The 19,448-nt window shown below is 39.4% G+C and overlaps 1 protein-coding gene across 3 annotated transcripts in view; it reads right to left on the bottom strand.

Annotated features, from left to right (window-relative positions):
* Positions 1-19,448, bottom strand: part of FGF12 (fibroblast growth factor 12) — a 560,960-nt gene that overhangs the window by 269,444 nt on the left and 272,068 nt on the right. The gene's annotated exons all lie outside the window — the stretch shown is intronic.

Genomic DNA, 19,448 nt, shown 5'->3' with positions numbered 1-19,448 from the left:
GAGGCTTTGGGCGCGCCGAGCCTCACCGCCGCCGCTGCCGCCGCCCAGCCGGTTCGCTCTGCTGGAGCGCTAGCTCCGCAGAAAACTCCAGGCGGGGACACGGCCACGGAGACGGAGGGTGGGACGAAGAACGGGCTGCCGCCGGAGGACCTCGTGCACTGGTCGCCCACCCGCCCGAGGGCTCGTGAACGCCCCAGTGGGGCCGGGCGCGGGGAGACGGGTTCCCGGAGCGCCAGGAAGCGCGGCGCGCTCGGGTCCTCCTCCCCTCCCAGGCGCCTTCTGCTCCCAGACTCGCTTCTCCTCCCTCCCCCTCCTCCCCCGTCACCCCTCTCCCCCTTCTCAGTCTTCTGTCTCTCCCCTTTTCTCCTCTCTACGCAATCCTACGTGATTGAGGTTTGGATGAGAAATTCTCAGAGGCAGAGTGAAGGAACTGCAGCTCGGGTCTGTTCTGTCCCATCCCTCCCCCAAGAGAAAACACCACCACCGACCGGTTGAAGGACCCTGAGTACACAAAGAAGGGGTTAGGGAAGGAGTTGCTGAGGGAAAGCAGTGCACCCTCTCTCTTCCAGAAGCTGGAGCACGCACAATTCTCTGCTTAGGAGGGAAGGCCGTGGACACTAGATAAAGTAACAATGGCTTTTTGGGCCCTCACGTTGGGCCCCACCTTCGGCTCATTTTGGAATAAAGTGCTTCTACATCCCTGAAATCCAGTTTTCTTGGTTCTATCCAGAAAGCTGCAAAGAAGCTCGCATCCTTAAAACAATGGGGGATGAAGTGAGCACCCAGCACAGAGAGGAGAATCCAGGAGGGGTGAGAGGACAACTGTGGAAAGGGCAGTCAAAAACCAGCTCTGGAGTGCAGTCAGGTCTCCAGATGCTCCTGAGGACAGATAGATGTTAACAGAGAACTCAGCAGAGAAGATCTTGCCACCCAAGATGAAATATAGCATGAAAGATTATTGAAACATAAGGGAGTAATCACCTTCCATTCTTGCTAAGGTCTGGAGGTGGCTATTTACTTACAATCTCTCTTCACCTCATCTTCAAGTATTCCTAATCCCCTTCAGTCTGTCCACTAAGCATCAAGGGTAGTGCCAGAAGATTAAATGGATGATTTCCAACAGAAACAAGTGCATCTTCCAAACCCCCGAATGGAGGGTGAAGAATGTGCAGGCCCTGGTAGCTACTAAAAATGGATATGGCACTCAGAGGATGGGTCCCAAGAACTCCCATCCCAAGATGTGAGCACAGACCTCGCAGAAATCCGCTTAGGCCAGGAGAAGAACTTAGAGGCCTCTGAGGCTGTTTAGACTGAGCACTGTGTCAAACAACCCTGCTGTGGGGGGCCTGGATATTCTGCGCTGCTTCTGGAAATAACACAGGCAGACAGGGGTTGATGGAGAAGCAGCTAGGAGGAGGATCAATTAGACAAGGCCCCGGAGAGGGGAGATCCCAACTGTCAACATGGAACACAATCCCCTGTGACAGTTCAATATGACTGAGTAAGTAACAGTACAGAATAAAACAGGGAAAAGACACGCACGTGCGTGCACACACACACACACACACACACCCCTAATCTCCAAAAGTGAACTCTATACATTTGCAAAAATGGAAAAGACATGAGAAATTACTTAAAATCAATTGATAACACCATCAGTTAAGGAACGTTCACAATTCACAGATAAAATCATTTTCCTCCCTTGGCTACCAGAAGGTTTGTCTCCTCCTTGAGGAAGGCAGGCATAGATAGTACTGGCTGTCTGGGGACTCCTGGCCTTCTGCAGTTCATCCCCCAAAAAGGAAAAGGTCAGCTCAGGTGAGAACTACAGCGAGATGGGCAAGAGAGGGGTGTGGAGCGAGGCCCCGAGGAATCATAGCTAAACTCGGAGTTTCTTATCCTCAAAATGGGAATAATCATTCCCATCTAGAACTGAACTGGAACTGAATATGTATGCGCAAGCATTTTGAAAACTGGAAAATGCCAAATGAGTGAAAGAGATGATGACTGTTTACTTTTTTTTTTTTAAAGAAAATGCATGATCTTCTTCTGAGATGCTTTTTAAAAATGCAGATCCCTGATGGTTTCTCAGAACATGAAGCAGAAATCTCTGAGTTGAGGCCAGGAATTTGAGTTTTTAACAAGTTTTTCATGTGCCGAAGTTTGAGTTTTACACACACACACACACACACACACACACACACACAATGTAGATAATACTAGAAGAAAGAAATCTACTCAAGACTCCAAATCTAGCACTTTCTCTAGAATTGCAGTCCTATGTTACCCTCTCCCCATCCAAAAGCCTGGAATGAGGATGTGTGTTCTCTAATCATAGAGAGTGTTAGGTTTTTTGTTTTGTTTTTGGGGGGTTTTTTCTGTTTTTTTCTGTTTAGGTTTATGTGAAATGCTGATACTTTGATGCAGAAGGTAACCAATGTGGTGGTACAGGACAGAAGCGGGTGATGCGCAGGAGATGAAAAAGCAGACAACACTTGTTTGAAGTTCTCTTCTCTGTCTCAACAACCCAGCATCAAGTCAGGCATTTAAGGAACAAAATAAAAACAACACATGTGAGCTCTCTGAGAGTGACATGATTCCTGTCTTTAGATCTCTATTAAAAGAATGTGGTGTTTCCGAGACCATTAAACAACAAAGACTCCACTTTTCTTCCTGCATTTCCACAGCTGTTGTCAGAGTGCTTTTTTAGCTGCTTAGCCCTGTAACTCATCCTGAAATCGTCTACTTTATTTACTCCATTTCCCCAATGAGAGGACATAAGTATGGGGGCCTTTGAGAAAATATCTAGGACCTATGCACACAGCTGTTTAGCCTAGAAGCAACACTTAAGTTAATTTTTTGAAATCTAGAAATTCATAACTTTCCTGCCTGGGCCACAAAATGTCAAAAACCTTCCTCCATGGAAGGAAGTATTTGAGTGGCAGGAATGAGGCTTAATCAGCTTACTGATGATTTAGGTAAAACAATCAGGTTTCTTAGACGGCAATATTTCAGAGATAACAATGCCTTGATTTTATGCTATCTTTCCCTGAACAACTGGAGAATTTCCCTTTACAATTCTGAAGCCAACATAGGTGGAAGGAGTTTTAATTACTTTGGAGAAAGTTGCCAGATACACATTGAAACAATAGTTATGAAGTTGTATTTATGCTTCTGACCTCCACTCAAGCAAAGAAAACATGGACAGTCTTAATCATCTCCATGTTTTAAAAGGAAAAACCACAGAGTGTTAAAAAGCCTTTCTCTTATTCACAGGCCAAGCCTTCTAACTCGCACATCAAACTGTTAGGATCATCTTAGTCATTCACGTGAAACCTTGAACTGAGCACAGAGTACATCCAAGGCTCTGTTTCTGTTACCCAGGGAAACTCTATGCACCTCTATATTCTCCCTCCCCTCAACAAGTTTGCAGTACATGTGAGCATGATCTTATTTGACTCTTAATCACCTATTAGCTGGATGCTACCAGACAAGTCATTCAATCTCTCTCAAGCACATCTGCAAAACAGGTTAAGGATCATGACACTAGCAGTATGTATCTAATTGGGCCGCCACGAGGCTCAAAGATGTGATAATAATGCAAAGTATTAGAATGAGCATACTGTTATTAAAATATCCATTTAAATCAAGTCCCTGCTATAAAACCCAGACTTCCCAAAACAGGAAAACATACCTTGTGATTCATACATATCATCATTCACTCCTGGACATAATGTTTTAACAAAGGCTGGATCTACTTGAAATGAATGATTAACCTTGACATTGTAATGGCAAACGATATTTTCATTAGTGGAATATTGTCAATGTCCTTGTCTGTTAGGAACACGATGGAATGTAGCTCTGCTCATACATCATTCTGCTCTGAGATCAGGCCCCTGACTCCATGTTTGGTGATTATGAGCTCATTGGGCTCTGACACAGCAAGCTTGATGGGCAGAAGAAGACCTTTTCTCCATGAATTTTATCCCATGAGGTAGCTGTACTTCCATTTCCTTTTGCTTTTCTCTGTCAGATTGTCAATGAAGATAGATTGCAATATAAACAATTATTTTCCAATAACTTGTGAATCACTTTACACGTCAAATTTATTTGTGGTTCTTTAATAGTTCAGCCAAATTTCTCCATGTTATATGTTTGTCTGGTTTTGGTCATTTCTCAAAATAAGAAAGACAATAGATTTAATTCTTCTTTATGACATAAAATACAAGTGGTATCCTATTTGCCCAAGTAGAGAAATTGTCAGTGTTTTTTTAGAAGAATGTCTGTTTTGATAAGAAATATAAGACAAAACTAATGTGAGCCAATACTAAGCACCTTGCGCAGTTCTAAGCACACGACAATTATCAACACATGGAATCCTTATAACAACTCTATGGGGTCGGTTCTGTCTTTATCCTCATTTTATAAATGAAGAATCTGGGGCACAAAGAGGTTCGGTTGCTTATCAAGGTCACCTAGTTAAGATTTGGTACAGCTCAAATGTAACCCATGAAATGTATTTCCAGAGCTTCCCTTTTATCCTCTGTGTTACACTGGATGTCAATAAAAACATGAAACCATGCATAGTTATAATCATGCAATAAAATTAATAAAATAAGAATGTGAATACCATTTGCATTTAGATAGTCTTTTACTGCTTAGAAATCGTCTTTCCACATATTATCTCAGTGAGACTCCCAACAACCGTCAAAGGAAAGTTAAGGGCATAATAATAACTCAATTTTACAGACAAACTAAGACTCAAATAAATAATGAAATCTCCAAGGTCACACAACAGATTTGTGAAGATCTGGGAGTTTAATCTAGGCCTTCTGATCTCAATGTCTCTCGTGTCCTAACTAAGATCATGGAGAAAAAAATGGGAATGTTAAATGTCCTTTCAACTACCAATCTCTAGTACTCACTAGCAGGGTTTCACATCTCATAAATGACCTTCAAGAAATCATTCAATATTGGGGGAGGGACCCAAGTGGGAGAGGAAGGGACCCAAGTGTCCCAAATCTTCTTTTTCCACAGTTGTATGTCTCTCTGGCCTGAGGAGCTAAGGGGGTGATGTTCCCAACCTTGGCCATGAAAGGATACCCTTCGGTCTGAAAGCGTAACCTCCTCCTTTGTTCAGTAATTCAAGTTGAGCTTCATAAGAAATTGTAGGAAAACTAAATAAAAAGAGTAATTGGAGAAATTTATAAGAGGATAAATTTACATTTCTTCCAGTCTTCATTCCTAAAAAGTATTCATTAGTTTGGCTTGAACCTCATGGTTGGCACTTGGTTACTTTCCTTCCTAGCTGGATTGAGGATGTTAGAAAGCCTGCCTCCATTGACTCATCACCATTTAAGCCCCTTCCTAATGTCCACTGTCACTGATCGAATGATACCCCTTCATTCTAGGAAGACAATGTAGCTAGAAGATCCCCATGAAATATAAAACCCATAAGGACAAGGACATTGTCTGTTTTGCTTACTTTCTTATCTACGTTGCCTAAAAGAGTATTTAGCATATGGCAGATGCTCAATAAATTCTGGAATAAATTCATCAATGAAGTAATTAATCATCTATCTATCCATCTTAAGTAAAAAATTAAACATGTATTCTTATCTCAAGAAACAAACTCAGCTAACTCAGGGATAGCTTCCACATTTCCAAGTTGATCATTTTTATCAATACCCTTTACAGTTATCTGCCTAAATTCAGTCCATCTATTAAAATCTGATAGCCTAAGAGGGAAAATGGTACCTAGATTCCTGCCCTGAGCAAAAATGGTACCTAGATTCCTGCCCTGAGCAACCCCTAACTCCATGTTTAGGCCTATAGTTTTAGTTTTGTTCTTTTTTTCTCATTCATTCTCTCTCTCTCTCTCTCTCTCTCTCTCTCTCTCTCTCTCTCACACACACACACACACACACACACACACACACACACACACTCACAGAAGAGAAGGGATATAACAAGAATGAAAAAAGAGACCATAGACATCAGATAAAATAAGTAGTCAATTTTTAAACTCTCAGAATATGATCAAAATGACCTTAAAATGGCTTTACAATCCTAATATCCATGCTGCCAGCCAGCCATCTTTACTGAGCTGTGTTCTTCATGGACCATTCCTAGTTGCTCTCATTTCTAATTTTAGATCCCAAATTTTCAAGGAATGGATCTTGTTGAAATAGCAGTCTCTTTTAGCACCCAGCACATGACTGACACTCAAACTGCATTATTAAATTTGTAACAAATTCATATTTTTGTCCACTATATGCACTTAGCACTGGCACTGTGAAAATAATGATTAGTGCAACACCCCACCGGTCCTGTGCTCATGGGTGTTTGATACTGAGTATGATTTTATTGGAAATAGCTGAAATATACAAAGTGGTTAGGGAAAACTGTCAGGGGATCAAATGAGAGTTCGGACAAGGTGACCAGTAAGGTCATTTCCTGTCCTAAGTTTTTAGAATTCTCTAAAAATAAAATGTAAAGTAGAAAAAGTATATAATTTAGAGTAAATAATTTGTCCTTGCATAAAGCTACTTAGCCCGCCTAAACCTAAGTTTATTTGCCTATAAAATGACTGCTATATAGCACCTAAATTAATTAAAATATGTTGGAAAAAAAGCACTGTTTTAAAACAAAGAAAAATATGTACGCATGAGTAAATAAATGAGTGAATAAATGATGAATCAGTGGATAGATGAAGGATGGATGAAATATAGCATCTTTCATCAAAACTCCCTATCTTCACATTTTAGAATAAGCAAAATTGCTCAAAAAAAGTAAAATACATTTAGCAAACTTCTTTTCAGAATACTGGGAAGTCAAACAAGAAAATGTTCAAGAATTCCAGAGTAGTAAATGAAAGAATTTAGTAAAACTCTTAGTCATTCACTTAAAAGTATTTTTCACATAAAACTATACTCTGTGCCTAATTTTGAACACTAATTCAGCATATGCGACATGAAATCAAGGGGACACTGATATACATGACTGTGCATTTATGATTTCATAAGCCAGAATAGATGGATGGATGGATGGATGGATGGGTGGGTGGGTGGATGGATGGATGGATGGATGGATGGATGGATGGATAGATAGATAGATAGATAGATAGATAGATAGATAGATAGATAGATAGATAGATAAAGGTAAATACGCATTTCAGTATTCAACTATCTAGAAAAGGATAAGATTATCATCTAAGGATTTTTTTAAAACAGTATTTAAAACAGGAAGGAGCAATATTTTTGTAATGTTTGGGACAGGATATTGGTATTCAAACTTCTAGTGTTAGATAGAAGAGGTCTCATGAAGTCATTAGCCTATTCTAGATAATGTAAAAATATTGCAAGTAGCTAGAAACAAGAAGAAAAGATACTTCTCTAAGAGTAAGCTAGAATATTGTCTCTGGTTGACTGAATACGCTAAGAACACAATAAAGGAAAAGAGATTCATTCCTTTCTCCTCATTTTGACAGTTCTTTATCTCGTCTCTAAAAAGGGACAAGACAAGGAAATAGCCATGGCTACCATTAAAAGGTAAGTAACTAAAAGCATTTATCATATACACTGAGGACAAAAGTCAGGGAAACAATGTTGACTTCATGCTAAAATAACTGGATTTCATTATTAAAAAATATTCCAAGTATAATCTATATAGATTAGAAATAGAATTTGGTGTGCACCTGGGTAGCTTCCGACTCTTGATATCAGTTCAGGTCATGATCTTAGCTCAGGTCATGATCTCACAGGTCCATGCTATTCAGCCCTGCATCAGGCTTTGTGCTGTCAGTACAGAGCCAGCTTGGTATTCTCTTTCTCCCTCTCTCTCTGCCCCTCACTGCACTAATGCATGCTCCTGTACCTTCTCTCTCTCTCTCCCTCCTTCTCTGTCTCTGTCTCTCTCTCAAAATAAATAGACATTTAAAAAAATAGAAAAAGAATTTGGGAGAGGGAATCATGATTTACATTTTCTGTTCTTGTAAGTATCTAGTGCTTTGACTAGAGTAGATACTCTGAGTTGCATGCTGATTTAATTTTAACTTGAAAAAAACAAATGTTCAGGATAAATAAGAATAGTCCCAAATTTTACCTTAAAGAAAACCTTAGGGATACTTTTATTAATAGTGATATCAATGATACTTGAGTTTCTGATAGCATCACTTAAATAGTAATAATAATAATAATAATAATAATAATAATAATAATAAAGAAACAAATGTCTGATAACTATAGTAGAAAACGCACGGTCTTAATCTGGAAATGTGTTTCTCTTATTCCCTTTGTACATTTAGCACAGACATTGAACTACTATTTTCTAATGATGTTATCTTGATAAAATCCTAGGGGAAAACCACACCATTCTCCTTAGGGGAAGGGTTATTCTCCCAAGTGAAGAGAAAGTCATAGTTTCAGACAAAAAAAAGAAAATAACGGAAAAGAAAAGAAAAAAGAAAAACAACTGGGCCTGAGAAGCCACACTTAAAGCTCCAGGAAGAAGCTATGCCTTTCTTTCCCACCTCTGGATTCTGAGAAATCCATCCAGGCTTAAGGTTGTTCCGACTATCAAAGGAAGAGATATTCTACCAAACAGGATCAGGGCGAAACTATACAGGAATACAATCTCATAGGGGCTCCTAAATACTGGTCTGGAGCTGTGGGCTCCAGAGAGCAAATCATATCAAGTTAATTCCAAATTACTCTCCATGCTGTGATTTCCTCTATGATACATTGGCCTTCAGTAAAGTCTTATATGAACCCCTTTTCATTTAGCCAACCAATCATTAGGTTTTCCTTACAGACTCCTTATTAATTCAAGGCAAATCTTATGCCTTTTAGTTTGAACCCTCCAAAAATATCAGCTTAAAACTATGTTCAAGGTATAGGTTAAAAGAATTTGAAGGAGTGGCGCCTGGGTGGCTCAGTCGGTTGAGCATCCGGCTTCAGTTCAGGTCATGATCTCACGGTTTGTGGGTTCAAGCCCCGCGTCGGGCTCTGTGCTGACAGCTAGCTCAGAGCCTGGAGCCTGTTTCAGATTCTGTGCCTCCCTCTCTCTCTGACCCTCCCCTGCTCACACTGTCTCTCTCTCTGTCTCTCAAAAATAAATTTAAAAAAAAGTATAAAGAAAGTATTTGAAGGAAAGGAAGAGCAACGTAGGGAAGACAAGGGAAACTAAAATTTATCAGGCACCTGCAATACAGCAGGTGCAGTGCTGGGCTCTGTACAGGTTATTGCTTAATCCTCATGATAATCCTGTGAGGTCAACATTATTTTCCATATGGATTATGAGAACACTGAAGGTCAGAAAGGTTAATTAATTGTCTGAAGTATGGGTTCAGTCAAGAATTAAAATCTAGTTTAGCTGACTCCAAATCCAAGGCTTTCTTCATGACTGTTTTTAGATGATGAATCCACACTGTGAATTAATAAAGAAACCATTTATATTCCTGAAGTGTTAAAAAAGTTAAGATAGCCTATGAATCCAAGTCAGAGGCATCCAGACTATGTTTCTTGATGGTCGTGGCCTCATTTGAAGCACTAATTTAATAACAAGAGCCTGGGAAAGAAAAAAATTTAGAACTGATATCTATCTTCAAGTGTCTAAAAATGTTCTTGGGAAAAAAAGGAACAGGTATCCTGTGTGTATCTAGAGGCAAACTTCAATTCAGTTAAGCAGTTATCTATAAGAAAGTGTGGACCAGCCCTGAAACAGATGGCTTCACAAAATGGGGAAGTGAGCTTTCCATCATGAGAGACATTCAAGTCAAGAGCAATACCACAGGAGGAGGGCTCAAGAGCTGAGATGCATATTCTATAAAATGGTTATAGTTGGCATTTCTGGGGCAGAGAATGAACCAAAGTCACTACAGGCTGCATCCAAGGCAAACCTTGGCAAACCTTTGTTTTAAGAAAATAAAACAGTAAGGGTTAATGAATGGTAACACTGACTGCTAGTGGAAAAAAATGATGGTAGAATGGAGCAAAATGTAAGATTCAAGGAGACAGGGAAAGCATATCAAGATAAGCGTATGAAGAAAGTAGAGGGCTAAAATTTCTTTTATATAGTATATTAATATGGCAGAGCTGATGAAGGGAGGGTGCTTCTTAATGAACAGTTGGGAGGTTAAATGATCATGTTCCAATGAGGTATAGTATTCTGGAGTGAGGAAAAGAAAACATATGCCTATTAAAATGTTAAGTGAGGAAAGCTTCCCAGGAAAGGTTAGTGTCAAAGCCTCTAGGGTGTTATTCAAAAAGATAGTGGATTCTGTAGAGGACGGTCCCTGGTCCTTCTGGATTCCCATGTAGGAAATATGCCATTTGAGGTAAGAGACTTTAAAGGAACCCAAAGCTACTAACTTAAAGGTGAACAGAGAACCAAAGGGAAATGATTAGGAAGGCAAAGAATAGTATTAGGAATTCTAGTAAGGTTCCCTGCAACGAAGGTCTTTTTGTAGGTAAACTGTTAGGCTCATAATGAAGAATGTGGAAAGCAAATAGTTATGCTGGCCACCGGCTGTCATTGTCTGTTACCAGATCTACCATTTCTACTATCAGTAATCATAGAGAAATCTGGAGATTCAATTTATGGCAGAAAGGAGGACATATTTAAATCTATGTACACATTCACAGCTTTTAATATAGTATCTTTGATTTCATTTTTTAGAAAGAAAAAGGAGAATCACAACTCTGGAAAATTCAAAACCAATTTGAGAAAACTTAGTATAAACTGAGAAAAATTCTTACAAAATGATTTCTCAACTCAATGTTCCAAAACACAAGAAGGAAGGTGGAGAAACGGTAGATGGTGGATAGACAGTTGTCATATTTGTGAAGTTAGTGATTTTGAAAGGCAAACATCTTGTTGCCTGATTTGGCCACTTTTAACTTATCGTACACATGATATTATCTTCAAAACTGGGGAGTAAGCATGAGCCCTGCTAGCTGACATTTTTCAGAAGAGAATTGTGTGACCATAGAAAGGTCATTTAACCTCTGTATATCAGTTTACTCATCTGTAAAATGAGAAATTAAAAAAAAAATAACATGATCTTCATGTTTTGAGTCTTCTAATGGAAGATTGCTTTTGGAAGGGTCCTGGAACCAGGAGTGATGTTTAGCTTAAGGCCTTCTAAGCAACAAGAGAAATAGTATATAATCTAAAGTACCAGATATTTTCAATGTGACCACTTACTTGAAAAGAAAAGGATACTAGTACCTGTAGCAAACACTGTCATGATAATAAATGACCCCAATCCCAATGACACTATCTGAAGCTGCTGAATTCTCCCAATTTGGGTTCAAACTTGGTCCCTCTGTCTCTCAGTGGGTGGAGGCGGAGGAATAATGAGAAATGATGAAGTGTTCAGTTACTTGTGAGGATGGCACAAACAAAATAAAGCTATTTTCATCACAGTTGGGCCTCAGAAGTAGTTTTTTTTTTCCCTTCTTGAATGCCATGTCTATATAGATCCGGAAATTTTAGATGACTTTTAGCAAGCAGCTTTTAACAATTCAGAAAAGAAAGAGAGAGAGAGAAAGAGAGAGAGAGAGAGAATTCTACAGTGATGAGAGTCAACAGAAGCAATATGTTCTAATAGGCTTACTCCTAGCCTGACCTGAAATCCCATTTTCATGCTGTTTGCTCAATATGGAGCCTTGGACAAATTATTCCTCCTCTCTATGTACCTAGTTTCCCATTCTTAGAATGAGATTAACCAGCTGATTCCTGAGATCCCTTCTCTCTCTAAAATTCCATGGCTTTAATTATAATGCTCACCACGTCATATTACTCATATAAAGCAAACTAGGGTACTCTCTTTATCTTCCAAAGTAACTTCAGGGAGGCTACCTGAAATGAAAAGAATGATTGATTATCCTTCATCCTTCAACCATGGCTAGATGCCCTCAGTCCCCAGAAGAACAAAACCTGACCGGTTATCTTTTCCCACAAAGCACTTCCCTATAACTCTGGATAAAGGCAATGATAATTTCAGCGAATACTTTTTTTAGTGCTAAGTCTAAGCACTTTACATGGATGAATTATTTAGATTCATAAGAACCCCGTGAAGTAGGTAGGACTATTATCAACAAGGAAACAGAGGAACAAAAAAGTTAAGCAACTCTAGCAAGGTTATACTGCCAGCAAAGAGAACGGCCAGGATTTGAACACAGAAGTCTGGACCCAGCCTCTTACTAACAGATCAGTCCCCTCCCAGATACGTGGTGCTGGTGGTGGTGAGGGAGAAGGAAGGGGTGACTTGCTGGTGATCGTGCCGGTTGTGGCAGCTCTTCCCTACTGTCCCATATAAAAATGAAAGAGGCACTTGGCAGGGCAGGAAAGCCTGATATGAAAAATGCTCTCGACTAGGAAAGTTTGGAACCAGGCCCATGCTTGCTCCTTCTAGATAAGCTCAGGATACGTATGAACTGAGAGGTCTGCTTGAGAAAAAGTCGTATCCCATCTTACAATTGAAATGTGTTTCAAGCATTCAACCCTCACAATTATCCTGTGGGATAAGCATACTAGATAGGATTATTATTCTAGATTACAGAAAACATTGAAAGAGGAGTAAATTTAAGTAGTCAAGGTGATAGCTAATTAGTGAAGAAAGCAGGGCTTACTTAAATCTTTTGCCTCCCAAAGGGGTGTCTTCTCCACCTGATCACATTGGTTCTACTGACCCTTTCTAGCTCTCACATGGGACTCTGATCCATGGAGCAAATCTTCCTCTCTCTATCCTTCCGTTATTGCTCAGTCCAGAAATTCACCACAGAGGATGCCGGCAGGGCTGAGCTTGCTCAGAATGCCTTACCATGATTTGTGGTATGGCTGCCTTTGTGGGCAGAACACCAACCATCCGATATCACACTGCTGTCCTGCAATCAGAAAGTAATCCTCAATACTGACATCCTCCTCAGTTTATAATCCTAGCTGAGTCCTGTAATAGCACAGCATCTCACTTCTACTGCCTTGAAAATTGTGAGCAAGACTGACTCTGCTTTTGGAGCAGAATCAGGCCTAAATGTGTATCTCACTAATTTTCTTCTTTGTTGGAGAGCCCCCTGTTGCATAATCTGTGTAATTAAAGTGTGTGTGGCTTTGCTAACCGATTCTTCTAGAGCCAGTAAAATAGTGTAAGACTTAACAAGAATTATACTGGCAGTATCCATAAAATACCGACCTCTGATTTTCTTTTCAGAGTATTCAGTTTTAGGGAGCCACTGTATAAGTATGTATTGAAAAGAGCAACTTAACGCAGTATTAAGTCACTAAATTCTGGGAGTTTGCATTTAAATGTATAACTGTGGTAGGCTTTTTGAGAGAGCCTGGGTAAACAGCTTAACCTTTTTGTTCCTTGGGACTATGTGGAAAATGAAAATAGCAGAGTTTCTTTACAAAGATTTATACAGAATCACCGAACATAAGAACTGGAATGGAAGGGACCCTAAGAATCATCCAGACCAATGACCTCACTTGAAAGATTATGAAATTGGAGACTGAGAAAGATGTAGCATAGCTTATAGGTCACATAGCTAGTGGAGGCTTAACCTGAAATACAGTTCAGGCTTCCAGAGTCTAAGATCAGCAGTCTCCTCAGTAGAAGATTTAATTTTTCACCTGAAGATCCTATGTTAGGCTTTCTTTTAAAAGAAGACAAATGGATAGACAAATAAAAATGGATATGTATAGCATACTTCTCAATCCTCACAACTACTAAGTTATTTATTATTATTATTATCATATGCCTGTTTTATATAGGCAGATGCAGAAGATTGGGCTGCTGAGGGTACAGCCATGGTTATAGTCATGACTAATGATGGCATTTGTGCTCCACCTGTGATTTTACTTTAAAATTCTTTATTTCCTTTTTGGACCTTGCCTCTCCCTCTGCCCATTTAAACTTACCTCTTGGGTAAGATCAAAAGATTTATAAAATCTTCATTAAGGAGTGCTAACGGTTTCCCCCAGATGCCTCCAACTAGCGTGTAAGGTAGGAATTTTCTTCTGTCATCTCACTGCCCACGTCCCCTCATCCTCTTCATGCAACATCTATTTTCAAACAAAACAGGATTCCTTAGCACCATTGGAATTTCTCTCACTGGTTGATTGCATCGGATAAAAGACTCATGATACTCTTTGTAATCGTACAAATATCTTCAAAATACAGAATTCTTTGTGATGCTAATGAGAACTTTCTTCACCAAGTAGTACTGCTTGCAAAACATCTGGTGTGGTCTGCCAAGAATACATGTGAGTTGAAAGGCAGGACACTAAGCTTGCCTCAGGATCTTCTCTGCCAGGTAATTTCACAACAGGCACTGCTTTTAATATATGTATTGGATGTTGTAGCATCTGATAGTCACATAAATAACTTCCTTAATTAGTTCACCCCCTGTGCTTCTTCGGATTCAACCATTAGATTAAATGCAAAATTTGCAAATCATTGTTGGAGTGTTCATTAGCCTGCAAGTTATCTTTAAAAACAACAATAGCTTGGGGAAAAATCGTTGAAGATATGAATGTGCCTATGTCTTAAACATACGTAATTTGACTCACATATCAGTAGAGTCTGTAAATGGCAGTCTTTGTTCTCTGTAACAAGTCATCTCCAGTATATGTGTGTGTGTGTGTGTATTTTGTGTACATATAGTTATATAAATTTATGTATATGTAACTTTTTAAATGTTTGTTTATTTAATTTAGAGAGAGAGAGCACAAGCAGTGGAGTGGCAGAGAGAGAGAGACAGGATCAGAATCAGGCTCTAGGCTCTGAGATATCAGCACAGAGTCCAACATGGGGCTCAAACCCATGAATCATGAGATCATGACAGATGCTCAACCAACTGAGCCACCCAGGGCGCTCCTGTATATGTAACTTTTAATGCTAACGTGAGAGCACTAGAGAAGGGCTAAAATGTGATCTGTTGCCAAGGCCCCTACCAAAGTATTTATTTTCATTTCTTTCTACATCTATCTACACCTCTATTTTTGTCTACCATACACTTTATCTGTCCCTCCATCCCTCAGTCACTGGGCACTTAACTACAAGCCAAACTGCTTAGCACGTGGGAGACACAGAGAAAATAAAACATTGTTTATTCCCTTGGAGAACTTACTGTCTAGTGGATAAATCTGTCATCCTATGTGCTGACAGAATGAAACACATACCGCTGAGAGGCAAGTTCTGTGCTGAGATGAACCTCACTCTTCCCTGTTGCAAGAGACATTCAAGTTTTGTCAGGGAGAGTGACGGGAGAAATTCTCACTCAAGGATAAATGGGATGTGGCATTCTAGAAAAGGGGCCAAAAAATGCCTTCCAAACAGAGAAAAGAGAAAAGCATGAAGGTGTTTAACATTATAGTTACGTTAGGCTGTAAAGTCCTCTTTCACAGGGACCTGCTGTATCCTGTGCATTGTGAAAGCTCATTATGTCAACCTCATGACTAATAAAACTAAACTGATCAGGGGCACCCGGATGGCTCAGTGGGTTGGGGGGGTGCCACTTGAGCTCAGGTCATGATCATGTGGTTCATGAGTTCGAGCCCCACATTGGGCTCTGTGCTGACAGCTCAGAGCCTGGAGCCTGCTTCAGATTCTGTACCTCCTTCTCTCTCTGCACCCCACCCTGCTTGTGCTGTGTCTCTCTCTGCCTCTCAAAAATGAATAAACATTGATGAACAAAGAGAGAGTGGCTTAGTCGGTTAAAGCGTCCAGCTTCTGGCTTCGGCTCAGGTCATGATCTCACAGTTTGTGGGTTAAAGCCCCACGTCGGGCTCTGTGCTGACAACTAGCTCAGAGCCTGGAGCCTGCTTTGGATTATGTGTCTCCCTCTCTCTCTGTCCCTCCCCTGTTTGTGCTGTCTCTCTCTGTGTCTCAATAATAAATGAAAAACATTAAAAACTATAAAAATATTTAAAAATTTTAAAAATGAATAAACATTAAAAAATAAAATAAACTGATCAAAGAAAACAATAACTGAATGAATAGCATTTGAAGAGTGTTGGTAGTTCACTGGGTTCAAAGATTCAGATATGTGGAGACATACTATAAAAATCAGTTTCTAAAGAAAGTTCGGCAACACATTGCTGGAGAACAGAATGTATTGCTATGAAATTTGTGCCTCCTCTTGAAAGCAACAGAAAGCTGTGAAAAGTCTTTGAAAGTGACCACGATACGAGTTAACCAATAAATTTCTATACTATTGCATCTTTTAATAAAAGCAATTGGGATAAATGTGGTACAAGACAGTAGTGATCAGATTCAATTCATTCCATTAAAATTAAATTACATTAAACTCAAATTCAATATGTCGAAATTATATGGGGATGGAAGTGTCTTATTACTTACTTACATAGATATAAATTAGCATAAAAAGCACATGAGACAGGGCTTTGGAGCCAGAGGGTGTCATTAAGGTACAAACGTGTAGTGTGTTTGGAACTTAAAAAAAAAAAAAAGCACATGAGACAAAGCTCAAAGACTAAGTTTGAAGGAGTTACGCATACTCTCAGCAAATGTTATTGAAAAGTCCTGGGTGGCCAGGTAAGTATATGGGCAGGTAAAAACATCTGTAGGCTTTCCCAAAGTCACACATGAAAAAGAGCACAGGGCTAGCACTGTAAGCCTGGATTTTGTATGGCTTCTCTCACTAAGCTGCCTTAAGACCCTGGGCTTTTCTTCCTCTTTCTGGGCCCCAGCCCTCTCAGCTATAAAAGAAAGTGGGAGACTGGTACCCTCCATAGTCTGTTTGGAAAATATCTTCTTCTGAGGAAAAAGAAGTAGATCCTCTTCTTTGTTCATCTAAAAGTGAGCAAATGAAAGTACAAAATAAAAGATAAGGCAAGAAGCTACAGAGATGCTATGGTCTGAAAGTTGTATCCCCCCAAAATGGATACGTTGAAACCTAATGCCCAATGTGGTGGTGTTTGGGGGTGGCGACTTTGGACGCTGATTCTAAAAGACACCCCAGAGGCTTCCTAGTCCCTTCCTTCTGCCATGTGAGGTTATAGTTAGAAGACACCACTGTGAACAAGACACCAGGCTCTCACCAGACATCAAAAGTGCTGGCACCTTGAACTTAGACTTCTCAGCCCCCAACTCAAAGAAGTAAATTTTTATTGTTTATAAGCTACCCAGTTATGAGCTATTGTATTTTTGTTATATCATCGCAAATGGACTAAGACAACTGAAAATTCATTAGACTTCAAATTCAGAGATCTTTGTAGCTACTCAGATGGATATTTCAATTCACCCCAGAGAGGACCCCATTTCAGAGGATGGCATAGAGAGTAATATTCCTTATTAACATCCTAAATTATTTAAGAATTTTAGAAGATAAAAAAATGTAATACAAAGGAAAGATTGTAACACCCCAGTAACTATATTAAGATCTGGAAAGACACTGTACACATTTACTTTTATCTTTAGCTTTATTTGAAAGAGAGAAACTTACATAAGAAGTATTAGGATTCAAAAGAAGCAAATGTCTAAGGAGTAGGAGAGAGTCTGACTTATAATCAGAATCCTGATTTTAAATTTAAATTCTTAAATAGTTATAGAACTTTAGGTTAATTACTTTTAGTCTGGCAGTCACCTTAGAAATGGGAATAAAAATATGAATATTATTTTGAAGAATAAGTGAGAAAATACATTAATTACTTGACATGGTTCATGCCATTTAGTATGTTCTGAATACCGGTAGCTATTTTTATTATGATGTGATCACCTTGAACTTTCTAATAACATTTGTAGAGAGTTTAAGAGTAGGTATGGGTAAGTTTAACATTTTCGCATAACAATGTGGTAGTGCCTAACTTCTCTAGGTGTCAATAAACACAAAAACACAAAGGATATTTTAAATAAGCATGGAACTTCAATCTAAAATTTGGGTTATTTGGGGGCATGTGTGTGGCTCGGTTAAGCGTCTGACTTCGGCTCAGGTCATGATCTCATAGTCTGTGGGTTCAAGCCCGGCGACAGGCTCTGTGCTGACAGCTCCGATTTTGTGTCTCCCTCTCTCTCTGCCCCTCCCTCGCTCTCTGTCTCTGTCCCTCAAAATAAAATAAAGACATAAAAAATTATAATTTGGGTTATCTGGATGAAGAAAGAAACACAATCCAAGGTTAATTCTAATCAATATGGTGGGCATTTCCATCATTTGGGGGAAATATGAAAAACAATATTTTTTAAATATGAAAAACAGTGGTTTTCAGATCCTTTCATAGAGGGCCTCAATAGTATGTGCTTGTGGAAAAAGGTATAAGCACCACATTGAAAAAAACAACTGAAGAGGAGATACTGAGCAGCTCTTAAACTGTCCTCGCTAGTACAGTCTTAACAGATCATCAGTGTAGCCAGAGGAAGGAGAGTCCTTCAGAGAAAAAGATCACTTAATGCAGCCACCTGCAGAGTAGCAGGTATGGGGGACATAGCTTTTTCTCATGCCTGATGCCACCTGAAAAACATGCCCACTAATTTTATATTTGTTAGACCAGAGTGCAAACCCAAGGCACTCCGGTGTCTAGCCACAGAGAAAGTCTTAGAACTTATCTGTGCTTTTCCAACCCCTCCCCACCAATAAAAGGGATGTTAATACTGTATAAAACTGGGTCAGGTAAAAAATGCTTTTCCTTATCCAAACCCTTCAAGATCCTTGCTACAGCTTCTCTGGTGAACACCTTAAAGGAATCCTCCCTACACTATACACCCCCACACTCACACACACACACACGCAAATCACCACCACACATATAGCACACACTCACTTTGGAATGTTGAGGGGACTTGCTAGCTTTCTCATAGTGAAGACAGCTTTCTGCCTTGCATTATATTGAAAAAGTATCTTTGTCATGTTTTACCTCCTGTACTAGATTATGATTTCCTAGAAGGCAGGGAATCTAATTTCCTCATTTAGAAGTAGGAGTTCTAATTAAATGTGTGTTGGAAGGAAGAAAGCAGTGGGGGTATGAAATAAAGGAGAATAAAAGTCCACACGTATGAAAATAAGAGGAACAAATTACTATGAAAACAACCTCTCTGATAATGATGCTTGCTTTTTACACTTCTGAGTTTCAAAACAAATAATTCAGAGAGTTCCCTTTTAAAACTGCAAAATATTCAGAGTGTCAGGAATAAAAAAAAAATGAAAGAAAAAGAAAAAAAACACTACTTGGTATGTTAGCAACATGTAAAGGACCTAAAATCTATCAGTGAATCTCCTCTTTTGGTTCATAATTGCACAGAGCTCCAGGAGATGGAACTCTGAATCTGGACATAATCCCATACTTCCCCAACCTGGTGACAATGCCAGAGTCTGAAACAGTCAAATATGAGAGGAAAAACTTTTAGCCAATACTTGTATATTTTTCAGACTCACAGGAAACATAAGAACAGATTTCAGGAATAAAGTGTCACAGCACCTTAACTGTAGATG

This window comes from Suricata suricatta, chromosome 5 (genome assembly GCF_006229205.1).
Source record: "Suricata suricatta isolate VVHF042 chromosome 5, meerkat_22Aug2017_6uvM2_HiC, whole genome shotgun sequence".
NCBI lineage: Eukaryota > Metazoa > Chordata > Mammalia > Carnivora > Herpestidae > Suricata > Suricata suricatta.
The sequence above is the reverse complement of the archived record's forward strand: the minus strand, read 5'-3'. Positions and strand labels throughout refer to the sequence as shown.